The sequence below is a fragment of the Drosophila navojoa genome, chromosome 3 (genome assembly GCF_054131105.1).
Source record: "Drosophila navojoa isolate 15081-1374.11 chromosome 3, UAZ_NAV_1.0, whole genome shotgun sequence".
NCBI lineage: Eukaryota > Metazoa > Arthropoda > Insecta > Diptera > Drosophilidae > Drosophila > Drosophila navojoa.
In genome coordinates, this window is record NC_142891.1 from 29,700,804 (window position 1) to 29,708,993 (window position 8,190).

The 8,190-nt window shown below is 42.6% G+C and overlaps 1 long non-coding RNA gene across 1 annotated transcript in view; it reads right to left on the minus strand.

Annotated features, from left to right (window-relative positions):
* Positions 1-1,034: 1,034 nt before the first annotated feature.
* LOC149091981 (uncharacterized) overlaps positions 1,035-8,190 on the minus strand; it is a 30,953-nt gene continuing 23,797 nt past the window's right edge. The window contains exon 2 of the long non-coding RNA XR_016196445.1: positions 1,035-1,979. This is a non-coding gene — a long non-coding RNA (uncharacterized LOC149091981). The remainder of the gene's footprint in view (positions 1,980-8,190) is intronic.

Sequence of the window (8,190 nt, forward strand, 5' to 3'; positions counted from 1 at the left end):
AACAAATAAGTTCTCCTAATATTGCCAACACTGCAGCGCAACCCAAGCGTAATCGCCTGTATATATGAGTGTGTGTATATGCGTGTGTTTGTTTGTATGCGTATGTGTGCGTGTGTTTGTTTGTATGCGTGTGTGTGTGTGTGTGTGTGTGTGAGCGTGTGTTTGCTAATTATTATTGAAATATCAGTTGCTTGTAGGGTTCAGGGGATCTCGTAGTCGAGCAGTCTCGACTAGAGCTTTCTTACTTGTTTAATCAAAATATGATATAGGGCTATAATTTTGATTCAGCAAATGGGTGCTGTTTTTCTTTGTTTTTTGCTTCTTTTTAAGAAATTCTTATTAAATCGTCAATTTTAATTGAAAAAGTCTTTTGCCATTCATAATTGAAATACTGAACTACTCATTTTGTAAGATTTTAAGGAAATGTGTGCTGCTGATGTGGTGTTTGCGGATTTTTTCTAGAATGTTCCACACATTCTCTATTAGGTTTGTGTTGGGACTCTGTGGTGGCGTCTTCCTTGCCTTATGTGTAGGGTCGTTATCTTGTTGGAAGTAATAATCTGACCCTATACCAAGTTTTTCAACGCTGCTTTTCAAATTTCTAGCGAACTCCAAACGCTTTTTCCCATTTACTAAACTTACGTATGGCTTTTTGCGAGGAGTATAAGATTTGGAGTCATATGATTTTATTGCCATACGAATGGTTTCCTTTTGAGAAATATTGCTTATTTCTGTTATCTTTACAGCACTGGAAAATGGATCTTTTTCCACTAAATGCTTTTTTGGCCATTGTCGTGTTCAGCAAGTGCAGATCTAGTATTATTTTTAATACGCCCCTAGTATTTAAAATTACTATTTGAATAGCTTACTTGGACATTAGCTTAGTTATCCCTGCATACGAATTTTGCCCCTTGGTATAGAGATGCAATATCAGGTTCTTCTAAAGTTAACAGTGCACACATATTTCAGAAATTCCCAATATGTTTCATTAAAATTTTTATGTTTTACTAGATGGCCTGGCAAACGTTGAAAGCTATGTTGTTCAGGTTGGGATACACTGATTAATTTATTAATCGGTTTTCCATTCAAGCACCTTGTGGTAAAAGACATTCTTTGTTTTTTGGTCAGGTGCAAGAACAAATAGTGCGGATGGTTTGCCAAAACGTGAGCATGCCACGCACAATTGACCATGAGAAAAACACGTATTTTCTAGATTGAGGCCGCAAATAGTGAAAGATTGGCCCTGTGCTTTGTTGATCATTATGGCGAAGGCAAGACGAATCGGAAATCGAATTCGTTTAAGCTCAAAGGGCATATCTGTTGGGATCATCGGAATCCTAGGAATAACAACTTCCTCATCTTTAAATTTTCCTTTGAGTATCGACGCGTGAATCACATTGCTCATCAGTTTTCTTATCACCAAATGCGTTCCATTGCATAGTTTTGGTTGGTTTTAATTTTTAAGCATGATAACTACCGGCCAAATTGAATAATTAAATAATAATTTCATTTGGAAATAGGCATTGTATTCTTGAGTGCTCGCTAGAAAATGTCGAGATTCTAGTGTTTCGCCATAAAGCAGGGAACGCAATGGCTCTGGTGGCGGGACCACTAATGGCAATGTCACTTTACCACTAAGGTAGCACAAACCGGGCGTTTCACCAGCAAACTTCAATGCCCCATAATGCTCGCAAATAACGTCCATTGGACCAATGCAAACTAAACGATGCAAGCTGTAGTCAATGGTGCAATCATATCGAAACGCTGCTCGGTTCAAATCAATCCTTAAACCAGTTTCACTCTTTGAGTAGCACGAATTAAGGCCCTTCTTTGCTGGGTACCAACGCGGCGCCTTTCTCGGGCGATTCCTCGTTCGTCGTCAGATAATTGACTCGCGATATTCCGTTGCCTAATTGCATCATGGGTCCGCCGGGAAAGATTAGGTCTTCTAGGACACGGCATTTTTATTAATAGTAATACTAAATTATGCCCTCGCACAAAACCACATAAAACAATCGAGAAAACAAACACCTGAACTTTCGAGATATTTAGTTTCTGTATGCACGCGTATTATTTTTATCAAATGTGTTTTCTTTTTATGAATAGTCAGGTTCGCCTAAGGCTGTGCCGTAGACTGACTGACTACATTTGTTTATTTACTTCTATACTATTGTATAATATGAGAGCAGGACCGAAAACTGTCACTATTATCAAGCCTACTGAGTATCAATGGAACTTTGAATCTTTAGGGAAAAACTGCGTTTTTCAAGTATTCGTGAAATTTGTTCAGTATTTTTATAATTTACTATCCTACTCGTAGCAGAGACAAGTCCAACAAATCCAAAACCATGAAAGTTGGTCCAGCAGATCTCGAGTTATAAGTGTAGGAACAATTTTCACAACTTTCTTTTATATATATAGATTCAAATTTGACAAAGTTACAGAGTGTTTCGTGAACATTAATTTGGGTACGATGATTTTAGTTGCACAGTGTATTTCCTATATATTATTACATATCAGAAAAAAAGAGTTGCATATATAATGTTGGTCATATGCGCTGTTGAGACAAACATGCTGACACTGCGCATAGACTGTTAGTGTCCACATTCCGGTGGACACTCGGATTACACATGCACTAGAACAGTGATCCTGATATTTATTGCTAATACTTGCAATTAATTGTTACAGTATTTTGTAGCATGTTCTGTATTATCAAGTGATCACTGTACGCAGTGAAGCACATTAAAATATTATTAAAGTATTGTATCACTTTGTTACAATATTTATGCACATAACATTCGAGCCCTTTGAGTACATTGCTGAGTAGGCAGATCTTGCAAGGGCAAGAGTGTCGCAATAAGCAATATGATACATCCTCACTCACCCACTGCGGCGGCATATATATAAACATATTCATATATTTACATATACACATATTTACATATACACATATATACGCACATACATTTATGCATTAATACACTCGTACACTTCTACACTTACAGATATATACATTTATAGATAAGCAGAATGCCGCTGTGTCGGCAACACATATGTATAAGCGGACCGCTGCTCTGCCGGCGCCACTGGCAGCGCAGCCAACCGAATTACTGTACTTGACAATTGTAATAGATTTAAGAGATTATTCAATAAACGGCTACAGAACAAACTGGATGAGCTTTCTTGAAAGCACATTAAACTGAATCTTAATACAATTTATTCATCATATTGAACACACTACAATATAGCGCGCATATCGAGTTTATCTTCAAAAACCGATAATTCATCGTTGTTTTGTTATTGAGGTTCAGCTAAAAAATTTATCTCCAAATAAATATATGTATATTCAGATGCATTATATTGTAAGGCGTCTCATCGAACCGCCTCACATACTCAAGCTTAAGGCTGCATAATAAATTCAAATGCAATTAAGGGAACCCGCGCAAGTCGCATCGATCATCAATTGTGGTGAGTTGCATGAAAATATTATATACCTCACAGTCCAGTTCGGTAGAGTAGCGCGAATTAGCGCCATAAATGTAAAGCGAACTGTGTACTAGAGGGCTGCATGGCCGCACTCATAACCTAGCAAAATAGAGTCCATTCGAGATAAGTGCGTGAGTCCGAGGCAGAATATGGTTGAGTGCGCATGGACTCTATGACTCATTACCCTCTGCCTTCAGTATAATGAATAAGAATAAAAATTTTTTTTAATGTTTTGTCTCTTTCTATGCCCTTTCCTTTTAGAGAGTATATGTAACTCTTGAAAGGGTTTGCCATGCTCATGTAAAATGTTAGTGTTTTCATGTCATTATCTTCATGTCATTATCTATATATCCATAACTTTATTAACTAGTATATTATTCGAATTGTAATTGCTTTATACAATATATCAAATAGAGCAAACGAGTTTAATTGCAGAACAAAATTACATTGGCTTTCGTTTGCTCGTTATTTGTGTGAAGGGTATGAAAGCGTTGGTACGCATAAAGAATATGTATTTGCTACAAAATTGTAACGGCAAATTTGCCGTTGGTCGGCCGTCTGGCCTGCACACACAGGCTTACATTGCCCTTCGCTTTTTTCGTTATTTTTTTTTTCTCTGCTAGCAGCGACGCCACTCATATACTCGGTGAAGCAACTCATATACCCGGCCTCATATTTATTCGACCCTTTCTCGTTTAATAGAATATTGTGCCTCTGAGTCATATATGAGCACACTCACTTACTCATACATTTCTGAGTTGGCCTCGGTTCCGCTCAATTCAATATGAGCATTGTTAACTCGAGTACGTTTTTTTTGGCACTCATGCAGCCCTCTACTGTGTACCGAGTTAACATTACATAAAAATCGATTTAACAAAAATAATAATAATAATGTAATGAAATAAACAAAAATAGAAAACATACAAAAAAATAATGAAAAAAATAAAAAAGTATAAAGAATATCATTATAAAATAATATAATTTTATAATTATTATTATAATAAAGAAGTCGGAGCCAAACGTCGACGTAAAGGCTAAAGGTGCCTGTCGTCGATGAGGTAAGAACGCCGCCACTTGTGCCGAGGACTCCTCTACGTGACCCCATGCCCTCGTTACCACCGGAGAGACACCCGCTTTGGTGCGTGGCCAAACAGGTGAGGAATGACGGCTAGATGGACCCACTAGGATTTGTAGAGGTAGTGGCATAGAGCTGGACCGTATGCCAAGATCAATGAGCGAAGTGTTTAGCGACAAGGCAACGAAGTGGCTCTTAACCAGTGACTTGAGAGACGCGCCCTGGGCCGAGTTCAAAAGAGAATTTTTAGACTTTTTCCTGCCGCCACAATTTTTCGAGCGCCTGGAGAGCCAAATACTCGCTCGTCATCAGCGACAGGAAGAACGCTTTAAAGACTATTTGATCGAACTCAGGGTGTTGATGTGCCATGCGAGGTACAGCGCGGCGGAAGAGCAACATATGAAAACGCCGCCCCTGAATATATTATAGATTGTACGTCATGACTTCACAACGTCAACACATCTGACTTAGATGGCGACGTAGTAAAAGAACATCCAAGGCCAAAAAAAAAATGTGCAAGAAGAAATCTGTGGCGAGCCATTCGAGGGCGCCTTGAGCGGGGCCAGCTGATAGTCGGCCTGCGTTCAAGCGCCGAAGCCGCTCCACGTTACACGACATCGCATGATGGCCCATAATACCGGATTCGTTTTCGATCCGCGCCAGGTATGCTACAGATGCGCGCAGGTTTGACACTTCACGAAGGAATGTCGCAACGCACAGATGCTGTTTTGTCGACGATGCGGAAGAAAAGGGAGGAGCACACAGGAGACAGAGTATGACCGCCACAATCGACACCGGACCACGCGCAGCTTCATGAGTGAAGACTGCGTGCGCCGAAAGGCGGTTCAATGAGAATCTCAGGATGTACGGTCACGAACAAGGCTGGCCGACGGGGGGATGTGACGAGAACGATGAAGGTGGTTGTGTGTTTCGCGGAGAAGGCAGTCCTGATGACGGTGCTCATCATGCCGACTATGTTGGATCATGCCATATTGGGGATTAACTTCCAGTGCGCTGTGGTGGCAACGCAACGTTGTGGCGACACAGAGCTAACGATGAGGACAGAAGAAACGTCGAAAGAGAGAAGACACTCTGGAGACGAGGAGCCGCTCTCTCGACGTACGAGCTGTGGAGGTAAGAGGAGGTTAAACCCAGAGGCGCCATGCTGGACCCCGCCATCAGAGAAGCGGAAAGCTCGGACAGACGCAGGATCGCAGAGGACGCCGGGAGGGAGACGAATGGCTCGAAGGGAAACCGGGAGCTGTCGAGGAGCCCGCATAGTGCGCTCATAGCCTTGGTCAAGAAGAAGACTGGAGAAGGGCGCATGCGCTTAGATTACCGGCAGCTTAATGCCTACTCGATACCGGACGCCTACCCTGTTCCTAGGATTAACCACATCCTAGAAAGATTGAGACCTAGGCTTTAAAGGTGGTTATTGGCAGATCTCGATGGCGGCGAACAGTAGAGAAAGTACGGCATTCACCGTTCCGGGAAGAGGCTTGTTCCAGAGGCTGGCGTTCTGGTATAGGCGGTTTGTGCTAGGCTTCGTTTCGTTAGTTCAACCAAAGACAAAGAGGATGCGCTGAAGAAACTAAAAGAAAGTTTGAGGACGGCACCAGTCTTGGCATGCCTTGACTTCCCGGAGAAATTTGTGCTGCATTTTGACGCCAGAGATTACGGTTTGGGTGCGGTGTTGACCCAGGAAATCGAGGGACAAGAACGAGTCATAAACTACGTCAGCCGAAGATTGATAAGGGCGGATATGAACTATTCGGCCACGGAGAAAAAGTGCCTCGCGATAGAGAGAACTCCATAGAGAATTAGAGCTGTTAACAAGCGGTGGACCTCTGCCCCCACGTAAATGGATAACGAGGACGCGCGAGAACATCGCCAGGGAACAAGAGAAGTTCAGGGAGGAAAATGGGCAGTTATATCGGAACTTGGGGCATCGGACGGACGACGAGGATTGCATCCCCTGGATGCTATGAGTCCCCGATAGCCAAAGGAGCCGAGTATTACAGGAGTGCCACGATGCCTTCACGGCGGGATACCGAGGAGAAAGGAAAAGACGGTGACCAGATTAGCCCAAAGATACTATTGGCCAAGCATGTTCGGGGATGCCGCCAAGTACGTGAAGCACTGCGAAATATGCTAAAAATTCAAGGGTGAGCAACGAAGGCCGTCCGGGCGAATGCTCATGAGGCAAGTATTGGAGCTGATGGCAGTATTGTACGCTGACATCGTAGGCCCCTTGCCGCGGTCGAAGCGAGGGAACACGATGCCCTTGGTGGAGTTGGTGACAAGGGTATGCAGTTTACGAGTAAGAGTTTCCGGTCATTCATGGGATCCTTAGGAGTGGAGCTCCAATCGCGACCAGAAAATCCTACGGAAAGGATGAATCACAATGCCAAAACGATGATATCGCAATATGTCAGGGGTCACCAAAGCTCATGGAACAAGTTGTTGCCCGAAATAACGATAGCTATCAATTCCAGCGCGGTGGACTCCATGAGCTTCAGCCCCCCATTCCTGCTGCTGGAGCGAGAGCCGAGCTTGCTGGCTGCCCTGTACGACGAAGTTACGCCCGGATAAGTGACGAAGAAATTTCGTCGGACGCTGCAGTCGCCCAACGCAGCGGACGGTTTCACGATACTAACATTGTTAGTTTGAATACCATTGTTCTATGAAACGTGTTACTTAATACTTAGGCTTACAGATAGATAACGAAATGAAAAACGAGACCATCGGGAACAGCAGCGAATGGGATTGAGACAGCCTGAGTCGAATATGTGGGCTATACCGACACTGATCTAATTCCCTGTACCTGACAACAAGATCCCGAGAGTTGACTTGGCGGGTGTGGTGAAAATAAAAAGGTTCAGTGCTACTTTGTTGAATGCTCTTTATTGAATGAATGAATTATATGAATCAAAAAATTTCTTAAGCTAAAACTACATAGATTTTTTATTATATATCTCTGTTGGTGAAGGCAGCAGAGAGAGAGAGAGAGAGCGCAATATGTATTTATGCATATGAGGCATACTACAGTGGCGGAAAAGTGGCTAACCGACCGCCGTGGCGGTAATAGAGAATGCGGATGCGTCCGTTCGCTGGGAGGACAAACCCCCAGCTTTTGTGTTAGTGCGTAGAGTAGCGTCGAGCCCCCCCTCTCCCTCAAATCATCCAACTCAGTAACGCACAAAAATTGAAATTTGTTCGCGACGATCCCAGCTCTTTTCTTTTGAGTGAAAGGTATACCGAGCGTTTGCCACGCTCATTAAAAATTTAGCGTTTTGATTATTTCTAGGAAGGTATGAAATGCGCTGAGACGCATAAACAATATATGTTTTCCCTCGTTAAATGTATGAGCATTTGTGAGCTTGAGTACGCCACTTTTGCTGCCTGTGCAGATTCTAAGGCCCAACATTTTTTTTGCTCGAGCCTCAAGAAACTGAGCCGAGCAAATACTTTAGGAGATTCAAACCTCCATGGGCGTCCACCAAAATCATTTGGGAGGAGGAGTATCTTGGGAGGCCAGCCCGAATATATGTACCAAATTTAAGGTCTCTAGCATCAATAGTGTCAAAAATTTAGCAGAATTTGAAAAATAACTAAATCTTCAGGTCCGA